The 23450-nt window shown below is 39.5% G+C and overlaps 1 protein-coding gene and 1 long non-coding RNA gene across 2 annotated transcripts in view; both read right to left on the bottom strand.

Annotated features, from left to right (window-relative positions):
* The window catches only part of CCDC90B (coiled-coil domain containing 90B), a 228197-nt gene that overhangs the window by 80917 nt on the left and 123830 nt on the right, over positions 1-23450 (bottom strand). The gene's annotated exons all lie outside the window — the stretch shown is intronic.
* Positions 21553-22894, bottom strand: LOC128654642 (uncharacterized). Its single transcript, XR_008401473.1, has 2 exons — positions 21755-22894; positions 21553-21674 (listed from the first exon to the last, which is right to left on the bottom strand). It is a non-coding gene; the product is annotated as an uncharacterized LOC128654642 (long non-coding RNA).

Here is a 23450-nt window from a genome sequence, read left to right as displayed (position 1 = left end):
TTTATTTATATGAGGTATTTTGTTTGTGCACTATGTGTAATATTATAACACTATTTTTATTCATGTGGTTGTTTGTGCACTGTGTGTAATAATATAACACTATTTTTATCCATATGTGGTATTTTGTTTGTGCACTGTGTGTAATAATATAACACTCTTTTAATCCATGTGGTTGTTTGTGCACTGTGTGTAATAATATAACACTATTTTATTAATTTGTGGTATTTTGTTTGTGCACTGTGTGTAATAATACAACAATATTTTTATTCGTATGTGATATTTTGTTTGTGCACTGTGTGTAATATTATTTTTTTATTTATATGAGGTATTTTGTTTGTGCACTATGTGTAATATTATAACACTATTTTTATTCATGTGGTTGTTTGTGCACTGTGTGTAATAATATAACTATTTTTATTCATATGTGGTATTTTGTTTGTGCACTGTGTGTAATGATTTTTTTTATTTATATGTGGTATTTTGTTTGTGCACTATGTGTAATAATATAACACTATTTTATTCATTTGTGGTATTTTGTTTGTGCACTGTGTGTAATAATATAACACTATTTTTATCCATATGTGGTATTTTGTTTGTGCACTGTGTGTAATAACACTATTTTTATCCATATGTGGTATTTTGTTTGTGCACTGTGTGTAATAATATAACGCTATTTTTATCCATATGTGGTATTTTGTTTGTGCGCTGTGTGTAATAATATAACACTATTTTATTTATTTGTGGTATTTTGTTTGTGCACAGTGTGTAATAATATAACAATATTTTTATTAATATGTGGTATTTTGTTTGTGCACTGTGTGTAATAATATAACACTATTTTATCCATATGTGGTATTTTGTTGGTGCACTGTGTGTAATAATATAACAATCTGTATCCATATGTGGTATTTTGTTTGTGCACTGTGTGTAATAATATAACACTATTTTTATTCATGTGGTGGTTTGTGCACTGTGTGTAATAATATAACACTATTTTTTATCCATATGTGGTATTTTGTTTGTGCACTGTTTGTAATAATATAACACTCTTTTTATCCATGTGGTTGTTTGTGCACTGTGTGTAATAATATAACACTATTTTATTAATTTGTGGTATTTTGTTTGTGCACTGTGTGTAATAATACAACAATATTTTTATTCGTATGTGATATTTTGTTTGTGCACTGTGTGTAATATTTTTTTATTTATATGAGGTATTTTGTTTGTGCACTATGTGTAATATTATAACACTATTTTTATTCATGTGGTTGTTTGTGCACTGTGTGTAATAATATAACTATTTTTATTCATATGTGGTATTTTGTTTGTGCACTGTGTGTAATGATTTTTTTTATTTATATGTGGTATTTTGTTTGTGCACTATGTGTAATAATATAACACTATTTTATTCATTTGTGGTATTTTGTTTGTGCACTGTGTGTAATAATATAACACTATTTTTATCCATATGTGGTATTTTGTTTGTGCACTGTGTGTAATAACACTATTTTTATCCATATGTGGTATTTTGTTTGTGCACTGTGTGTAATAATATAACACTATTTTTATCCATATGTGGTATTTTGTTGGTGCACTGTGTGTAATAATATAACACTATTTTTATTCATATGTGGTATTTTGTTTGTGCGCTGTGTGTAATAATATAACACTATTTTATTTATTTGTGGTATTTTGTTTGTGCACTGTGTGTAATAATATAACAATATTTTTATTAATATGTGGTATTTTGTTTGTGCACTGTGTGTAATAATATAACACTATTTTTATTCATATGTGGTATTTTGTTTGTGCACTGTGTGTAATAATATAACAATATTTTTATTAATATGTGGTATTTTGTTTGTGCACTGTGTGTAATAATATAACAATATTTTTATTAATATGTGGTATTTTGTTTGTGCACTGTGTGTAATAATATAACACTATTTTTATCCATATGTGGTATTTTGTTTGTGCACTGTGTGTAATAATAACACTATTTTATCCATATGTGGTATTTTGTTGGTGCACTGTGTGTAATAATATAACACTATTTTTTATCCATATGTGGTATTTTGTTTGTGCACTGTGTGTAATAATATAACACTATTTTATCCATATGTGGTATTTTGTTTGTGCACTGTGTGTAATAATATAACACTTTTTTTAAATTTATTTTTTATAATTTTTTATTGGGGTTTAAGAAATTGCAAAACATTCAGTTTGCTCATTTAGCATACAGAGTTCACATGCCTAGAAGATGATATGACAAGTTCAGATATAGGACTACATCAATGTACATGAACAACATTAGTTTGTAACAGACACATTAATTTGTCACAGTACAAAATAAACCAGCCATCAAAAATGTAAAAAACAAACCCATGAACGCCCCTCTTTTTTTGCCCTCATTAACAACAGAGGCCACTATTGGACCCCACTATTGCATCTCAACTCTCTAAACTGAGGGTTTTTAGGTGATGCAGGCCACTTTTGGACCTGTGAATTCGCTATATATAGGTAGCAAGTAAAAAAGTTATAAAACGATAGTTAAAAAGAAGAAAAAGCTAGGGTAGATATATTAAGATAGAGTATAATTATAAAATATGCATCTCCGACACAGCTGAAACCACTTTTGGACTTCTGGTAATATTAAGACAATTTAGTAGGAGATGTGATTTCTAACTCACAGGCCACTTTTTGACCTCAGTAAATATAGTACTCTAAAACTGCTTAATGTATTACATATTCAGATAACAAATATAATATTATTCAATAATATTAAGTATGGCATTGTCAAGGGAAACAGGGCAGCTCTTGGACCCAAAATGCACTACAGAAATATTTCTGGACTCATTTTATAAAGTCAAAATAGGAGGAGTATATTGCAGTGTTTTCAGAAGTATATTAAAGTTTAATATACTAGTACCTGAGTTAAATTATAAAGGTAGAATGTGACTAAGAAAAAAGAAAGGGAAGCCAGATAATAACTATATTGTATAATATATAGAGGAGTGAAGACTATACAATCCCCTATGAGATCCTTGGCTGGGTGGTGGTGTACTTACTTGCCTCAACTACAAATGTGAAATATGCGCTATAACTATGCAAGACTATACCAAATGATTCTTTTACAATACACAAACATGGGTACAGCCGAAGTATTAACTATAGCATTGTGTTGTACCTAGCACAGACCTCACTTGAACCTGCACATAGGTTTAGACAATGGAAATCGTATAGAGGCTCACTGATCCTGGAAAGGGAAAAAAGCAGATGTAGTCCTATTAGTTTGAGGTTCTAGTGATAAAGTTTAGCACGTGTAGGAAAATATAAGTTGAAAGCCCAATATCTATTGGGAAGGGATAACACTCTCAGGCAATTACAAAATTCTGCTGCAAATATAATTTTATATATATATATATATATATATATATATATATATATATATATATATATATATATATATATATATATATATATATATATATATAAGTTATAGAGTGGGGCCAAAATTCCCTCATGCATCAACATTAGTAAGGGTTAACCTGTCTATACAGGGAGTGCATAATTATTAGGCAAATCAGTATTTTGACTACATCATCCTCTTTATGCATGTTGTCTTACTCCAAGCTGTATAGGCTCGAAAGCCTACTACCAATTAAGCATATTAGGTGATGTGCATCTCTGTAATGAGAAGGGGTGTGGTCTAATGACATCAACACCCTATATCAGGTGTGCATAATTATTAGGCAACTTCCTTTCCTTTGGCAAAATGGGTCAAAAGAAGGACTTGACAGGCTCAGAAAAGTAAAAAATAGTGAGATATCTTGCAGAGGGATGCAGCACTCTTAAAATTGCAAAGCTTCTGAAGCGTGATCATCGAACAATCAAGCGTTTCATTCAAAATAGTCAACAGGGTCGCAAGAAGCGTGTGGAAAAACCAAGGCGCAAAATAACTGCCCATGAACTGAGAAAAGTCAAGCGTGCAGCTGCCAAGATGCCACTTGCCACCAGTTTGGCCATATTTCAGAGCTGCAACATCACTTGAGTGCCCAAAAGCACAAGGTGTGCAATACTCAGAGACATGGCCAAGGTAAGAAAGGCTGAAAGACGACCACCACTGAACAAGACACACAAGCTGAAACGTCAAGACTGGGCCAAGAAATATCTCAAGACTGATTTTTCTAAGGTTTTATGGACTGATGAAATGAGAGTGAGTCTTGATGGGCCAGATGGATGGGCCCGTGGCTGGATTGGTAAAGGGCAGAGAGCTCCAGTCCGACTCAGACGCCAGCAAGGTGGAGGTGGAGTACTGGTTTGGGCTGGTATCATCAAAGATGAGCTTGTGGGGCCTTTTCGGGTTGAGGATGGAGTCAAGCTCAACTCCCAGTCCTACTGCCAGTTTCTGGAAGACACCTTCTTCAAGCAGTGGTACAGGAAGAAGTCTGCATCCTTCAAGAAAAACATGATTTTCATGCAGGACAATGATCCATCACACGCGTCCAAGTACTCCACAGCGTGGCTGGCAAGAAAGGGTATAAAAGAAGAAAATCTAATGACATGGCCACCTTGTTCACCTGATCTGAACCCCATTGAGAACCTGTGGTCCATCATCAAATGTGAGATTTACAAGGAGGGAAAACAGTACACCTCTCTGAACAGTGTCTGGGAGGCTGTGGTTGCTGCTGCACGCAATGTTGATGGTGAACAGATCAAAACACTGACAGAATCCATGGATGGCAGGCTTTTGAGTGTCCTTGCAAAGAAAGGTGGCTATATTGGTCACTGATTTGTTTTTGTTTTGTTTTTGAATGTCAGAAATGTATATTTGTGAATGTTGAGATGTTATATTGGTTTCACTGGTAAAAATAAATAATTGAAATGGGTATATATTTGTTTTTTGTTAAGTTGCCTAATAATTATGCACAGTAATAGTCACCTGCACACACAGATATCCCCCTAAAATAGCTATAACTAAAAACAAACTAAAAACTACTTCCAAAACTATTCAGCTTTGATATTAATGAGTTTTTTGGGTTCATTGAGAACATGGTTGTTGTTCAATAATAAAATTAATCCTCAAAAATACAACTTGCCTAATAATTCTGCACTCCCTGTAAGGTTGAGAGGCTCCTAGTTTAAACAAGCTTATGAAGTTAAGTTCTAAGGTATAAACTCTCTGTATAAGCACCCCCGGTCAATAATATAAATTTGTCAACACTTTTTTCTTATAATAGATTAAATAACGATATGACCCACACGAGAATTGCAAAACTCAAATACAAACTGCAAGTACATATATCAGACTGTCAAGCCCTCGCAACATACCACGTTGTACAAAGCAGGCAAGCGTGTATAAGAAGTGCTGATTGCAGCACAGTATCCCAGACATAGTCCAAAGTCTCAACCAATTCCCTACCTGTACTTCTTAGATGTAAAAAATCTGTACTCCCGGCCATGCAGGGCAACCTCACTGAAACGGCTAGAGTGGATACATTTTTGTGCATGGACGTAGATGTCTGCATACTGAGAACCCTTGTTTTGTACAGTCATTTCATGTGAGACCATGTCTGCAATCTTCTGACGAAGAAGCCCCAGCAGGTCGTCTATGGTACCAGTGTCACACGCATGGGAGATGGCCGCACTCCCAAATGCAGACACCTGGTCATTTTCTTCCGTAGTTAGGCACAGGACTTCACTCCCAGGGCAGGAGAGACAGAAACTTCTTTTAACATCGTCGGGTAAGTCGAGGAGGCCCTCCTCCCATTGCTGGGTACCTGGGCAGGGGAGACCCACCTGAGTCTTCTGTAGCATACGCCCTAAGCCACCTTCTTTCTGTAAACTGGATCCACATGTAAACTGCAAGGTTGGCAAGGAAGGTACCGGCACTATCTGCGGGTGTATAACACCCCTCACATCTGCATTTGTTCGCTCTGTCGTTAGGCTATGCAGTGCATTTCGGGTTGAGCCGTCTCTCGACCATGCAGCAGCAACAATTCTGTCTATCCTTGCGCAAAACGGCCTCTCAAAGTTTCCCATAAACTCTTGGAATACTTTCCCCAACTCCTCCATGATTGCAAGAGTGCAAGTTGCTTGGTACAACGTAAAATTATCGTTGTAATACGGCAGAGACCCGAAGGTACTCTGCCGGGAGGTGGTGAAAGGCCTTAGCCTCAAAAGTAGCTCCGTTGCTGTCGGCTATTTGAAATATTTTGGCATAATCGGAGAAGTAACAATTAGATCATTAGTATGCTGTTATTTTCACTGCTGGATGGCCGCTTCGGAAGAGGATTTTGTCAAGCTACAGCTTCTGAGCTGAAGCAGCACTGGAAGCTGGGACCAAGCATGGCCGCTGCCCAGGAGTTCCCCCATAACACTATCTTTATTCATATGTGGTATTTTGTTTGTGCACTGTGTGTAATAATATAACAATAATTTTATTCATATGTGGTATTTTGTTTGTGCACTGTGTGTAATAATATAACACTATTATTATTCATAGGTGTGCTCTATCTGAATCCTAAAAGTAATATTTTTACTTTACTGTATCTTTAATTTGCATCACAAAGTAGTGCTGACTCTCTGAGCAGGGGTGGTATTTGATTACTGGTGCCCAGGCCAATGAAACTAATATTTCAAATAGTTGTAACTTTGTATCACACAAGGCTAAAACTCTCAGAAATATTTTATCTCCCCCTATGTTACCTCAAACAAAAGTGAGTACTTGGTTACCCCAAAAAGAGGGTTGTTACAATGCAGAAGAAAAATATGTCAAACATATACACATATCACTCAAGGAGATATGTTCACATCTGCAACAACAGGAAATTATTTAAAAATTGGATTTAACATTACGTGTAACACTACAAATGTTATATATTTATTAACATCTGGTGCGTTTGACAAATAATATGTAGGGCGCACAAAACGTGCCCTCAGGGACAGAGTTCTTGAACATTTGAGGGATATTGAAAATGCAGATTGTAATACCCCCATTGCCAAATATTTAAGGCAGGAACACCATTCTAATGTTCTTCTATTAAATGCACACGACATAGACCATGCGCCCAGACACAAGAGAGGAGGGGACTTTTTGATCAACAAGATGTCTTCTGGATCTTCAAATGAAAAACTAAGAACCCACATAGTCTACATTCTATTATGGATGTTAGTTTATTTTATTAATTTGGGTTTTACAATGTAAAAACAGAATTTATGCTTACCTGATAAATTACTTTCTCTTACGGTGTATCCAGTACACGGATTCATCCTTACTTGTGGGATATTCTCAATCCCTACAGGAAGTGGCAAAGAGAGCACACAGCAGAGCTGTCCATATAGCTCCCCTCAGGCTCCGCCCCCCCAGTCATTCGACCGACGGTTAGGAGAAAAAGGAGAAACTATAGGGTGCAGTGGTGACTGTAGTTTTACAAAAATAAATTTGAACCTGACTTAATTGCCAGGGCGGGCCATGGACTGGATACACCGTAAGAGAAAGTAATTTATCAGGTAAGCATAAATTCTGTTTTCTCTTACATGGTGTATCCAGTCCACGGATTCATCCTTACTTGTGGGATACCAATACCAAAGCTTTAGGACACGGATGAAGGGAGGGAACAAGTCAGGTAACCTAAACGGAAGGCACCACTGCTTGCAAAACCTTTCTCCCAAAAATAGCCTCCGAAGAAGCAAAAGTATAGAATTTGTAAAATTTGGCAAATGTATGCAGTGAAGACCAAGTCGCTGCCTTACAAATCTGTTCAACAGAAGCCTCATTCTTGAAAGCCCATGTGGAAGCCACAGCTCTAGTGGAATGAGCTGTAACTCGTTCAGGAGGCTGCTGTCCAGCAGTCTCATAAGCCAATCGGATGATGCTTTTCAGCCAGAAGGAAAGAGAGGTAGCAGTCGCTTTCTGACCTCTCCTCTTACCAGAATAGACAACAAACAAGGATGATGTTTGTCTGAAATCTTTAGTTACCTTTAAATAGAATTTTAAAGCACGAACCACATCAAGATTGTGTAACAGTCGTTCCTTCTTAGAAACTGGATTAGGACACAGAGAAGGAACAATGATTTCCTGGTTAATATTCTTATTAGAAACCACTTTTGGAAGGAAACCAGGTTTGGTACGCAAAACAACCTTATCTGCATGGAACACCAGATAGGGTGAATTACACTGCAAAGCAGACAATTCAGAAACTCTTCGAGCAGAAGAAATAGCTACCAAAAACAAAACTTTCCAAGATAATAACTTAATATCTATGGAATGCAAAGGTTCAAACGGAACCCCTTGAAGAACTGAAAGAACTAAATTTAGACTCCATGGAGGGGCCACAGGTCTGTAGACAGGCTTGATTCTAACTAAGGCCTGTGCAAACGCCTGAACGTCTGGTACAGCTGCCAGACGCTTGTGTAACAGGATAGACAGAGCAGATATCTGTCCCTTTAAGGAACTAGCTGACAAACCTTTCTCCAATCCTTCTTGGAGAAAAGACAATATCCTTGGAATCCTAACCTTACTCCACGAGTAACCTTTGGATTCGCACCAACAAAGATATTTCCGCCATATCTTATGGAAAATTTTCCTGGTGACAGGCTTTCTGGCCTGGATCAGAGTATCTATAACCGATTCAGAGAACCCACGCTTAGCTAGAATTAAGCGTTCAATCTCCAAGCAGTCAGTCGCAGAGAAACTAGATTTGGATGCTTGAACGGACCTTGAATTAGAAGATCCTGCCTGGATGGCAGTTTCCATGGTGGACCCGATGACATGTCCACTAGGTCTGCATACCAAGTCCTGCGTGGCCACGCAGGCGCTATCAGAATTACCGAAGCCTTCTCCTGTTTGATTCTGGCAACTAGCCGAGGGAGAAGAGGAAACGGTGGAAAGACATAAGCTAGACTGAATGACCAAGGCGCTACTAAAGCATCTATCAATGCCGCCTTGGGATCCCTGGACCTGGATCCGTAAAGGGGAAGTTTGGTGTTCTGACGGGACGCCATCAGATCCAATTCTGGAATGCCCCATAGCTGGGTCAGCTGAGCAAAAACCTCCGGGTGGAGTTCCCACTCCCCCGGATGGAAAGTCTGACGACTCAGAAAATCCGCCTCCTAGTTGTCTACTCCTAGGATGTGAATTGCAGATAGATGGCAGGAGTGATCCTCCGCCCATTTGATGATCTTGGTTACTTCCTTCATCGCTAGGGAACTCTTTGTTCTTCCCTGATGATTGATGTACGCTACAGTTGTGATGTCCGATTGAAATCTGATGAATTTGGCCTCCGCTAGTTGAGACCATGCCTGGAGCGTATTGAATATCGCTCTCAGTTCCAAAATGTTTATCGTGAGAAGAGATTCTTCCCGAGACCATAGACCCTGAGCTTTCAGGGAGTCCCAGACCGCACCCCAGCCTAACAGACTGGCATCGGTCATGACAATGATCCACTCCAGTCTGCAGAAGCTCATTCCCTGAGACAGGTGATTCTGAGACAACCACCAGAGAAGAGAGTCTCTGGTTTTCTGGTCCATTTGTATTTGAGGAGACAAATCTGCATAATCCCCATTCCACTGTTTGAGCATGCACAGTTGCAGTGGTCTTAGATGAAATCGGCAAAAGGGACAACGTCCATTGCCGCAACCATTAAACCGATTACCTCCATGCACTGAGCCACAGAAGGCAGAGGAATGGAATGAAGAACTCGGCAAGTATTTAAAAGTTTTGACTTCCTGACCTCTGTCAGAAAGATTTTCATTTCTACCCAGTCTATTAGTGTTCCCAGGAAGGGAACCCTTGTGAGCAGGGACAGAGAACTTTTTTCAACGTTCACCTTCCACCCGTGAAACCTTAGAAAGGCCAGAACAATGTCCGTATGAGCCTTGGCTCTGTGAAAAGACGACGCCTGTATTAAGATGTCGTCTAGGTAAGGTGCTACTGCAATGCCCCGCGGTCTTAGTACCGCTAGAAGGGACCCTAGCACCTTTGTGAAAATTCTGGGAGCGGTGGCCAACCCGAAAGGAAGGGCCACGAACTGGTAATGCGTGTCCAGAAAGGCGAACCTTAGGAACTGATGATGATCTTTGTGGATAGGAATATGTAGGTACGCATCCTTTAGATCCACGGTAGTCATATATTGACCTTCCTGGATCATCTGCAAGATTGTCCGAATGGTTTTCATTTTGAAAGATGGAACTCTGAGGAATTTGTTTAGAATTTTTAGATCCAGGATTGGCCTGAAAGTTCCTTCCTTTTTGGGAACTACAAACAGGTTTGAGTAAAATCCCAGTCCTTGTTCTGCAATTGGAACTGGGTGTATCACTCCCATCTTTAGAAGATCTTCTACACAGCGTAAGAACGCCTGTTTCTTTGTCTGGTCTGAAGACAAACGAGAAATGTGGAACCTTCCCCTTGGGGGAGAGTCCTTGAATTCTAGAAGATACCCCTGAGCAACAATTTCTAATGCCCAGGGATCTGGAACATCTCTTGCCCAAGCCTGAGCAAAGAGAGAAAGTCTGCCCCCTACTAGATCCGGTCCAGGATCGGGGGCTACCCCTTCATGCTGTCTTGGTAGCAGGCGCAGGCTTCTTGGCCTGTTTACCCTTGTTCCAGCCCTGCAAGGGTTTCCAGGTTGCTTTGGGCTGTGAAGCGTTACCCTCCTGCTTTGCGGCAGCAGAGGTTGAAGCAGGTCCGCTCCTGAAGTTGCGAAAGGAGCGAAAATTAGCCTATCCTGCGGGAAGGCATGGCCCTTCCCCCCAGTGATATCCGCGATAATTTCTTTCAACTCGGGACCAAAAAGGGTCTTCCCCTTTTAGTTTAGTAACTTTGTTTTGAACGACACGTCAGCCGACCATGATTTGAGCCAAAGCGCTCTTCGCGCCATAATGGCAAAACCTGAATTTTTCGCCGCTAACTTAGCTAATTGGAAAGCGGCATCAGTGATAAAAGAATAAGCCAGCTTTAGAGCATGAATTCTATCCATGACTTCGTCATATGAAGTCTCCCTCTGGAGCGACTCCTCCAGCGCCTCAAACCAAAAAGCCGCTGCAGTAGTTACAGGAATAATGCAGGCAATTGGCTGAAGAAGGAAACCTTGCTGAACAAACATTTTCTTCAGCAAACCTTCCAATTTTTTATCCATAAGGTCTTTAAAAGCACAACTGTCTTCTATTGGTATAGTTGTACACTTAGCAAGTGTTGAAACTGCTCCCTCTACCTTAGGGACCGTCTGCCACGCGTCCCGCCTCGGTTCATTTATGGGGAACATTTTCTTAAAGATAGGGGGGGGGGGACAAAAGGTACACCTGGTCTCTCCCACTCCCTAGTCACAATATCCGCCACCCTCTTCGGGATCGGAAACGCATCAGTGTATACAGGGACCTCTAAAAACCTGTCCATTTTACACAATTTTTCTGGGACCACCATGGGGTCACAATCATCCAGCGTAGCTAAAACCTCCTTAAGCAGGACGCGGAGGTGTTCCAGCTTAAATTTAAACGCTAAGGAATCTGACTCCGCCCGCTGAGAAACTTTTCCTGTGTCAGAAATTTCTCCCTCGGACAGACCGTCCCTCACTGCCACTTCAGAGTGTTGTGAGGGTACTACAGATAAATCATCCAAAGCTTCTGATTGCTCATCCTCTGTTCTTAAAACTGAGCTATCACGCTTCTTTGGAAAAACTGGCAGTTTGGATAGAAAGGCCGCAAGGGAATTATCCATGACTGCTGCTAATTGTTGTAATGTAATCGGGGCCAATGCGCTAGAGGTACTAGGCAACGCTTGCGCGGGCGTAACTGGTGTCGACACATGGGGAGAGGAAGGAGGACTATCCTCATTACCTTCCGTCAAAGAATCATATTGGACTACATTTTTAAGTGTCACTGCATGGTCATTAAAATGTTTAGATACCTTAGCACACTTTAAACACAATTGCAATGGGGGTACCGCCATGGCTTTTAAACACATAGAAACAGGGTCTATCTGAAGGCTCAGACATGTTAGACAGACTTAGACAGCACTCAAATACAGTAAAATACACTTTTTGAAAAAACGGTACTGTGCCTTTAAATAATAAAAAGCACACACTTTTTTACCAAATCTCCAAAAAACATCCAATCTTTATGAAATTTCCACCACATGATACTAATGCTTTGAAATAATTGCACACAAAGTTTGAAGACAATTAACCCCTTATTGCCCAAACCGGAGCAAATTGAAGCAGGCCACCGGTTTAACACACTACAGCATGATGCCACAGTCTCTGCTGTGGCCCTACCTTCCTTGGGGATTACTTTTGGACGAAAATAAGCCTCCCTGGAGTCCTCCTGCAATCTCTGGACTCTACACGTGAAGCTGCATGAAGCGGTCTTGCAAAAGAACTGCGCAACTGAGGCGCGAAAATTAGGCCCCCTCCCTCTTCACTCCGGAGTTGTGGGGCCTTCCTAAGCCAAATTAGGTGTCTAAAAATATGCCAGGCGTATTAAAACCCCAAAAAGTGTTCCAAACTTAAAAAACACTTGTGCAAATATGAGATTATAGTAATAAAATAATCGACTTTTCCCATAACAGTGTCCACCAGTATTTAAGCCCTTTAACTAAGCCATCCTTCTATACTGAGTCTCAGAATATGGCTTACCTTCCCACATGGGGATTTCTGTCAGTCTTCTAGCATTACCAAGTCTTGTTAGAAAAAAAGTGACTGAGCATACCTTAAGCAGTTAAGCCTGCAAACTGTTCCCCCCAACTGAAGTTCTCCGGTACTCAACAGTCCTGTGTGGGAACAGCAATGGATTTTAGTTACAACATGCTAAAATCTTTTCTTTCATGTAATTAGCAAGAGTCCATGAGCTAGTGACGTATGGGATATACATTCCTACCAGGAGGGGCAAAGTTTCCCAAACCTCAAAATGCCTATAAATACACCCCTCACCACACCCACAATTCAGTTTTACAAACTTTGCCTCCGATGGAGGTGGTGAAGTAAGTTTGTGCTAGATTCTACGTTGATATGCGCTCCGCAGCAAGTTGGAGCCCGGTTTTCCTCTCAGCGTGCAGTGAATGTCAGAGGGATGTGAAGAGAGTATTGCCTATTTGAATGCAGTGATCTCCTTCTACGGGGTCTATTTCATAGGTTCTCTGTTATCGGTCGTAGAGATTCATCTCTTACCTCCCTTTTCAGATCGACGATATACTCTTATATATACCATTACCTCAGCTGATTCTCGTTTCAGTACTGGTTTGGCTTTCTACAAACATGTAGATGAGTGTCCTGGGGTAAGTAAATCTTATTTTCTGTGACACTCTAAGCTATGGTTGGGCACTTTGTTTATAAAGTTCTAAATATATGTATTCAAACATTTATTTGCCTTGACTCAGAATGTTCAACTTTCCTTATTTTTCAGACAGTCAGTTTCATATTTGGGATAATGCATTTGAATTAATCTTTTTTTTTTCTTACCTTCAAAAATGTGACTCTTTTTTCCCTGTGGGCTGTTAGGCTCGCGGGGGCTGAAAATGCTTCATTTTATTGCGTCATTCTTGGCGCGGACTTTTTTGGCGCAAAAATTATTTTCCGTTTCCGGCGTCATACGTGTTGCCGGAAGTTGCGTCATTTTTTTGACGTTCTTTTGCGCCAAAGATGTCGGCGTTCCGGATGTGGCGTCATTTTTGGCGCCAAAAGCATTTAGGCGCCAAATAATGTGGGCGTCTGATTTGGCGCTAAAAAATATGGGCGTCGCTTTTGTCTCCACATTATTTAAGTCTCATTTTTTATTGCTTCTGGTTGCTAGAAGCTTGTTCTTTGGCATTCTTTCCCATTCCTGAAACTGTCATTTAAGGAATTTGATCAATTTTGCTTTATATGTTGTTTATTCTCTTACCTATTGCAAGATGTCTCACGTTGCATCTGAGTCAGAAGATACTACAGGAAAATCGCTGTCTAGTGCTGGATCTACCAAAGCTAAGTGTATCTGCTGTAAACTTTTGGTAGCTATTCCTCCGGCTGTTGTTTGTATTGATTGTCATGACCAACTTGTTAATGCAGATAATATTTCCTTTAGTAAAGTACCATTGCCTGTTGCAGTTCCTTCAACATCTAAGGTGCAGAATGTTCCTGATAACATAAGAGATTTTGTTTCTGAATCCATAAAGAAGGCTATGTCTGTTATTTCTCCTTCTAGTAAACGTAAAAAATCTTTTAAAACTTCTCTCCCTACAGATGAATTTTTAAATGAACATCATCATTCTGATTCTGATAACTCTTCTGGTTCAGAGGATTCTGTCTCAGAGGTTGATGCTGATAAATCTTCATATTTATTTAAAATGGAATTTATTCGTTCTTTACTTAAGGAAGTACTAATTGCTTTAGAAATAGAGGATTCTGGTCCTCTTGATACTAATTCTAAACGTTTGGATAAGGTATTTAAAGCTCCTGTGGTTATTCCAGAAGTTTTTCCTGTTCCTAATGCTATTTCTGCAGTAATTTCCAAAGAATGGGATAAATTGGGTAATTCATTTACTCCTTCTAAACGTTTTAAGCAATTATATCCTGTACCGTCTGACAGATTAGAATTTTGGGACAAAATCCCTAAAGTTGATGGGGCTATTTCTACCCTTGCTAAACGTACTACTATTCCTACGTCAGATGGTACTTCGTTTAAGGATCCTTTAGATAGGAAAATTGAATCCTTTCTAAGAAAAGCTTATCTGTGTTCAGGTAATCTTCTTAGACCTGCTATATCTTTGGCTGATGTTGCTGCAGCTTCAACTTTTTGGTTGGAAACTTTAGCGCAACAAGTAACACATCATGATTCTCATGATATTATTCTTCTTCTTCAGCATGCTAATAATTTTATCTGTGATGCCATTTTTGATATTATCAGAGTTGATGTCAGGTTTATGTCTCTAGCTATTTTAGCTAGAAGAGCTTTATGGCTTAAAACTTGGAATGCTGATATGGCTTCTAAATCAACTCTACTTTCTATTTCTTTCCAGGGTAACAAATTATTTGGTTCTCAGTTGGATTCTATTATTTCAACTGTTACTGGTGGGAAAGGAACTTTTTTACCACAGGATAAAAAATCTAAAGGTAAAAACAGGGCTAATAATTGTTTTCGTTCCTTTCGTTTCAACAAAGAACAAAAGCCTGATCCTTCATCCTCAGGAGCAGTTTCAGTTTGGAAACCATCTCCAGTCTGGAATAAATCCAAGCCAGCTAGAAAGGCAAAGCCTGCTTCTAAGTCCACATGAAGGTGCGGCCCTCATTCCAGCTCAGCTGGTAGGGGGCAGGTTACGTTTTTTCAAGGAAATTTGGATCAATTCTGTTCACAATCTTTGGATTCAGAACATTGTTTCAGAAGGGTACAGAATTGGTTTCAAGATGAGACCTCCTGCAAAGAGATTTTTTCTTTCCCGTGTCCCAGTAAATCCAGTAAAAGCTCAAGCATTTCTGAATTGTGTTTCAGATCTAGAGTTGACTGGAGTAATTATGCCAGTTCCAGTTCCGGAACAGGGGATGAGGTTTTATTAAAATCTCTTCATTGTACCAAAGAAGGAGAATTCCTTCAGACCAGTTCTGGATCTAAAAATATTGAATCGTTATGTAAGGATACCAACGTTCAAGATGGTAACTGTAAGGACTATCTTGCCTTTTGTTCAGCAAGGGAATTATATGTCCACAATAGATTTACAGGATGCATATCTGCATATTCCGATTCATCCAGATCATTATCAGTTCCTGAGATTCTCTTTTCTGGACAAGCATTACCAGTTTGTGGCTCTGCCGTTTGGCCTAGCTACAGCTCCAAGAATTTTTACAAAGGTTCTCGGTGCCCTTCTGTCTGTAATCAGAGAACAGGGTATTGTGGTATTTCCTTATTTGGACGATATCTTGGTACTTGCTCAGTCTTTACATTTAGCAGAATCTCATACGAATCGACTTGTGTTGTTTCTTCAAGATCATGGTTGGAGGATCAATTTACCAAAAAGTTCATTGATTCCTCAGACAAGGGTAACCTTTCTGGGTTTCCAGATGGATTCAGTGTCCATGACTCTGTCTTTAACAGACAAGAGACGTCTAAAATTGATTGCAGCTTGTCGAAACCTTCAGTCACAATCATTCCCTTCGGTAGCCTTATGCATGGAAATTCTAGGTCTTATGACTGCTGCATCGGACGCGATCCCCTTTGCTCGTTTTCACATGCGACCTCTTCAGCTCTGTATGCTGAATCAATGGTGCAAGGATTACACAAAGATATCTCAATTAATATCTTTAAAACCGATTGTTCGACACTCTCTAACATGGTGGACAGATCACCATCGTTTAATTCAGGGGGCTTCTTTTGTGCTTCCGACCTGGACTGTAATTTCAACAGATGCAAGTCTCACAGGTTGGGGAGCTGTGTGGGGATCTCTGACGGCACAAGGAGTTTGGGAATCTCAGGAGGTGAGATTACCGATCAATATTTTGGAACTCCGTGCAATTTTCAGAGCTCTTCAATTTTGGCCTCTTCTGAAGAGAGAATCGTTCATTTGTTTTCAGACAGACAATGTCACAACTGTGGCATACATCAATCATCAAGGAGGGACTCACAGTCCTCTGGCTATGAAAGAAGTATCTCGAATTTTGGTTTGGGCGGAATCCAGCTCCTGTCTAATCTCTGCGGTTCATATCCCAGGTATAGACAATTGGGAAGCGGATTATCTCAGTCGCCAAACGTTGCATCCGGGCGAATGGTCTCTTCACCCAGAGGTATTTCTTCAGATTGTTCAAATGTGGGAACTTCCAGAAATAGATCTGATGGCGTCCCATCTAAACAAGAAACTTCCCAGGTATCTGTCCAGATCCCGGGATCCTCAGGCGGAGGCAGTGGATGCATTATCACTTCCTTGGAAGTATCATCCTGCCTATATCTTTCCGCCTCAAGTTCTTCTTCCAAGAGTAATCTCCAAGATTCTGAAAGAATGCTCGTTTGTTCTGCTGGTAGCTCCGGCATGGCCTCACAGGTTTTGGTATGCGGATCTTGTCCGGATGACCTCTTGCCAACCGTGGACTCTTCCGTTAAGACCAGACCTTCTGTCACAAGGTCCTTTTTTCCATCAGGATCTGAAATCCTTAAATTTAAAAGGTATGGAGATTGAACGCTTGATTCTTGGTCAAAGAGGTTTCTCTGACTCTGTGATTAATACTATGTTACAGGCTCGTAAATCTGTATCTAGAGAGATATATTATAGAGTCTGGAAGACTTATATTTCTTGGTGTCTTTCTCATCATTTTTCTTGGCATTCTTTGTTATGTTCTGTAAAGATATGTGGTAGAACAGGTGGTAAATAAGTTTAGGTACCTAGTATCCGCTATAGTAGGACCACTCAGCCTCACACCAAACCTTGGATTCACACAGATTTAACTTACAGGAATCCGGTTTTGCTCATTGAACTGAGGGTCACTACTGCAGGGTACAGAGTGAAAACGGAGCTGTCACGCAACCAGGTTACAGGATGCCTGTATTTCAACAGATAGGAGGAGTATCTATAGATAGAGTAGGTAGTTAATCAACTAATTACTTAGTGATTAAATGATATAGCTGACACATATACAAAGAAGACAGGAAGTGAAATGGAATGTAATACAAACAGATGTAGTTCAAAGAGATGTTGTAATTAGGCCAAAATGTATTTGTTAGGAATTCAGCACTTCAGGGAATATCATATGTAGTTAGAATGATATTTTGGATTATGTTATCAAATATAGATTATGCAATGATAGGATAGTAACAAACGATAAGTCACTTAGTTAGGTTCAAGGTGGTCACAGCAAATGATGTTAATCAAGCAGCAGTTCAAACAGAGTAGGCAATGTAACAGGCAGTTGAAGTTAATCCTGCATTTTAGTGATAGTAACAGTCATTGAATACAGTGCTTAAGTAGTTTGCTTACTTGAGAGACAAAATGATATCCAAATAGAGTAATAAAATATACAGACCAATTCCTGATGGTTATTTGGAAGGCTAAGTCAGAGCCAGATGAAAACCTTACGGTATCCTGAATGCTTGTTTGTAGAAAGGACACAGCGCGGTACACGCGCTGCAGACACGCTGAGATGCCGGGTGTAACGTCACAGCCACCCGGTGTAACAGTTAGGGAATTGAAAGCAGCTCCTTTGGTTCCTAAGAAACTGCAAGTAATAGAATAGGCACACCGGCACACAGCAATGAAGGATTAATGTAGGCTGCAAAGTTTCAAAGCAACAAGTAAGAAATCCCCACAGATTGAGGAAAGGGCTAGGTGTCTTCAGAGAGGAGTCACATAAAGTAACTGATTCAAATTACCAAGCGAGGAGCATAGAGAGGAGGGGCCTTAAATAGGAAAAGAGGATTCAGAATTAAAGGGACAGGATTGTAATAGTGAATACCCTGACAGGACACCCCCCTCAAGGAGCCGCTCAGCGGATCAAGGACCTGGACGGTGAGGATTCCTCCTATGGAACAAGGAAACCAAGCGTGGAGCCATAACATTAGTAGCAGGCTCCCAAGAGTCTTCTTCAGGTCCATAACCCTTCCAACTGACCAAATACTGAAGGTGGTTTCGAAAGTATCGAGAATCTTGAATAGAATCAATCTCGTACTCCTTCTCATCTGTCACATGAGTTAAAGAAGTATCCATCGAAGATGTAGCCCTGATAGAAGCATAGGGTTTAAGGAGTGAGACATGAAATGTTGGATGAATTCTCATGGAAGAAGGTAATTGAAGAGTGACTGCATTCACATTAACAACATTCTTAATTTCAAAGGGACCCAAATAAAGTGAAGCGAGCTTTTTGGAAGGAACTTGTAATCTTATATTCTTCGTGCTTAACCAAACTTTATCTCCCACCTTATATTCAGGAGGTTTAGAACGTCGTAGATCGTAGTAATGTTTTTGAGCTTTTTGAGCATCGAGTAGTAGTTGTTTAACAGTGGCGAAACCTTTCACTAAGGTATTGATTTTATCATTAACAACGGGTATAGGAGAATTTTTTGGAGTCTGAATGTCATAAGAAGGATGAAAACCGTAGTTAAGGAAAAATGGAGACATTTTAGTGGAGGAGTTGAGCATGTTATTATGAGCAAATTCAGCAGTGGAAAGGAGAGAATGCCAGTTATCTTGTTCTAGAGAACAGTAACAACGGAGATACTGTTCCAGGGCTTGATTTGTTCTCTCAGTCTGCCCATTGGTTTGTGGATGAAAAGCTGTACTTAACCTCCTAGAGATGTTGAGGGATTTACAAAGATGTTCCCAAAATCTAGAGGTAAACTGAGAACCTCTGTCACTAGTAATGGAATTTGGTAGACCATGTAATTTGACAATATGATCTATGAAAAGAGTAGCTGTTTCTTGAGCTGTGGGTAGACCTCTATGTGGCAGGAAATGGGCCATTTTAGAAAAAAGATCAACAATGACCATGATAGTGTTGAAGTTAGCAGAAGGTGGCAGATCGACAATAAAGTCCATGGCAATATCTGCCCAAGGTCTTTCAGGTACTGGAAGAGATAGAAGGTATCCGTAGGGACGTGTATGTTGATGTTTTTTAGTAGTGCAAAGAAAACATGTTTTGATGTATTGCTTGATTGTATCAGACATTTTGGGCCACCAATAATTCCTTGAGAGGATATGAAGAGTCCTATGTACGCCAGGATGACCTGCTAAAGAGGAATCATGAGCTGCTGCTAAAAGTTGATTCCTGAGATCCTTGGGTACATATAGCTGATCATGATGATAGAACAGTTCATCAGAATGTTTATTTAAATTGAGGTGTGTTATTAATGAATCCTCCTTCTGTTGCAGCTTTAGGGTCTCCAAGAAATCGTTTGTTAAACAAATGATTCTGTCCGCAGGTATCACTGAGGCAGGTGTCAAATGATCTTGTGGCTTAGGAGGTATACGAGAGAGGGTATCTGCCTTAAGATTCTTAGAACCTGGACGATAGGTGATCACATAATCAAAACGTGAAAAGAAAAGGCTCCAGCGGACTTGACGAGAAGTCAGGGTCTTGTTTGACTTTAAATACTCTAAATTACGATGGTCTGTGTAAATAGTAATTGGAAATTTTGTACCTTCCAAGATATGCCTCCAGAATTCCAATGCGGATTTGATGGCAAGCAATTCCTTATCACCAATACCATAGTTTATCTCAGCTGAGCTCATGACACGAGAGTAGAATGCAACAGGATGTAATGGCTTTTCTTGAGAGGCCCTCTGGGATAGAACAGCCCCTATTGCAAATTCAGAAGCATCAACCTCAAGCGTAAAATGACAACTGGGATCTGGGAATTGCAAAATAGGGGCTGAAGTAAATTTATTCTTGAGGGTAGTGAAAGAGTCCTGAGCTTTACTATCCCATGAAAACCTGATATGTTTCTTAGTTAAAGTTGTTAATGGTTTAACAATACGTGAGAAATCTTTAATGAATTTTCTATAAAAATTCGCAAAACCAAGAAACCTCTGGACATCTTTTTTACAAGAGGGTACTGGCCATTTGAGTATAGCTTCTACTTTACTGGTCTCCATAGTAATCCCAGTAGGAGAGATACAGTAACCCAGAAATGAAATAGAGTTAGTATTAAATATACATTTCTCTAGTTTAGCGTAGAGATGATGTTGTCTTAAACGAGATAGAACTAATTTTACATGTTTTAAATGATTTTCAAAAGTGTCTGAATAGACAAGAATGTCATCTAGATAGATAACAATACATACATCCAGAAGGTCGTGAAAAACATCATTTATGAAGCACTGGAAAGTGGCTGGGGCGTTGCAAAGCCCAAACGGCATTACTGTGTATTCGTAAAGTCCGTATCGTGTACGGAAAGCCGTTAACCACTCATCCCCTGCTCTCATCCTGATTAAATTGTATGCACCCCTAAGATCGAGCTTGGTGTAGATGGTGGCACCCTGAAGGCGCTCAATTAGTTCAGGAATGAGAGGCAGGGGGATATCTGTTTTTCTTAGTACATTTATTCAGTTGTCTGTAATCTATAATGGGGCGTAAACTGCCATCTTTATTTTTCACAAAAAACATAGCAGCACCTGCAGAGGAAGTGGATGGACGTATAAACCCTTTTTTCAAGTTTTCGTCTAGATATTCCTTAAGGTGTGCTAGTTCAGGTTGGGACAAAGGATATATATGACCATATGGAATGGTGCAGTTAGGAATGAGATCAATAGGGCAGTCATACTTCCTATGTGGTGGAAGTGTGGCTGCCTCAACCTTATCAAAAACATCAGCATATTCTTTGTAGCAATCTGGTAATGTCTCTACATTAACATGACAAAGTGTATGAGAATCAGTGCAGAATTGCTTGCAGTACTGAGAATCAAAAACTACAGTAGAGTCTGTCCAAGAAATAGTGGGGTTATGCATAGACAACCACTGAATACCGAGTATCATAGGGTAGACAGAACTTGGTAAAACATCAAAAGATATTAACTCAGTATGCCCTGAGTCTGAAGTAACCTTAAGTGGAACTGTATGGTGTGAAATAGGACCAGAACTAAAAAATGATCCATCAACCAAACGGATGGCTAGTGCAACACTCTTCTTTATTAGTGGTATTTTGTGCTTATCAACAAAAACTAAATCTATGAAATTCCCAGATGCTCCAGAGTCAATTACGGCCTGTACGTCTATCTTCTGCTGATCCCACTGCAACGAGAGAGGGATTGATAAATGAAGCAAATTATTATTAACCATATTAACATTGTGCTTAAATCTCACTCTCTTACCCTTCTTTTGACGAAGGAGAGATGGGCAATCCCTTACGGCATGATCCTTTTCGGCACAATAGAGGCACAAATTAAGCAGTTTGCGTCTGGCTTTCTCTTCAGGCTTTAGAGGGCCTCTAATCACAGCAACATCCATGGGTTCATCAACATTCTTGGTAGCATGGGTAGGAAGATTTATAATAAAGAGGTGAGAGTGGTGTGGGATAAGCGCTCCAGCTAAGTAGAGCCAACCAGATTATTAAAAAAAAATGAAATAACAAGAGGAACTAATGATAATAAAAGAAAATTTTTATAGTGATTTAAGTAGATAACTAGTTAATGCATACAGAATATGTTAGCATATACTCAATTACATAAGATGCCGGCATCAGTAACAATCAAACATATTAATCATATTAAAAACAGAAAAATACAGCCGATATAAAATTTCTAAAAGGTTCCCTGAGTGTTTCTTAAAAATATATACGAATATGAATAAACTTGATAAAGGTAAATGACTCTTAGCACAGTGAAATTGGCTCGGCTAAATGTTACCAGTATTATTTTTAAGCAATGGAATATTTGGTCACAGTATTCAGTGGAGGCGTCTGATCTGTTCAGCCGTTAGAAGTAACTGTGAGTGATGGATCGGGAGGTGTGACGTCACGTCACCTGACTATTGTATTCCTCCAATCTCTGTGATATGCTTAAACACAACAAGTTTGAAATTTGTATCCAATTCTTAATTGTAACAAAGTATACTTGTTTATGTGATGGTTAGTATCAATACTTGCAAGTGTCCAATGTCCAAAGAATCTGTCCAAATTTGAAAAAAACGGTTTGTTTTATCAGCAGCTCTGAATCCTATGGAGTGTTGATCCGTTTGGTTTTATGTCCGTTCTGAAATGTGAAACTTGTCCTTATCCGAAGAAGCTCCTAAGCACTTGGTTTTTAGTGTATATTAGGGCTATGATGGGAGCAAAGGAAGAAACAAGGGGGCACACAGGAATTATTCATACATCGATCTCAGTGTTGATTCAAGGAGATAGAAATGAACCTGTTTTTGTGCCAGTAAAACAATTTAGCAGTTCAATAGCCTTAGTATATAATTGGTTACACACAGGAATTACTCATATGTCCTCCCTCTATATTAATCATAGAGATAGGGATGAACCTGTGGAGTGTAACACTACCAGTAATAAAATTCTGAATTGACAGGAGTAAGCAAATCTACGCGTTTCGGCAGTGTTAGCTGCCTTTATCAAGAAGATTTATATGATAGGGAGTGTATTTCTTAGGAGTGATGTCAGTTATGGATTTTTCATATTTCCTTTCCCTGAGTCTCCGGTCAATACCAATACATAAAGTCATGAGATCCTCAAGAACATCTGGAATGGTACCTCTAGCAAGTTCATCTTTTAATGAGTCACTGAGGCCCATGCGAAATTGATTTTTCAGAGCTGGGTTGTTCCATAAAGTGTCAGGAGCCCATCTTTTAAAGTCTGTTATGTATTCCTCTACCATCCTTTTCCCTTGGCGTAAGGATCTCAAAGCTGTTTCAGCAGTATTCTGCTTGTTATGATCCTCATATAAAAGGGACATCGCAGAAAAGAAAGAATCAAGAGAATTTAATATGGGATCATCAGTCTCATAGAAAGTGTTGGCCCAAGATTTAGCTTCTCCACGCAAAAAAGAAATCACAGTCAAAACTTTAATT

The sequence above is a fragment of the Bombina bombina genome, chromosome 3 (assembly GCF_027579735.1).
Source record: "Bombina bombina isolate aBomBom1 chromosome 3, aBomBom1.pri, whole genome shotgun sequence".
Taxonomy (NCBI): Eukaryota; Metazoa; Chordata; class Amphibia; order Anura; family Bombinatoridae; genus Bombina; species Bombina bombina.
Note: the sequence above shows the minus strand (reverse complement) of the source record. Positions and strands in the feature narration are given on the sequence as shown.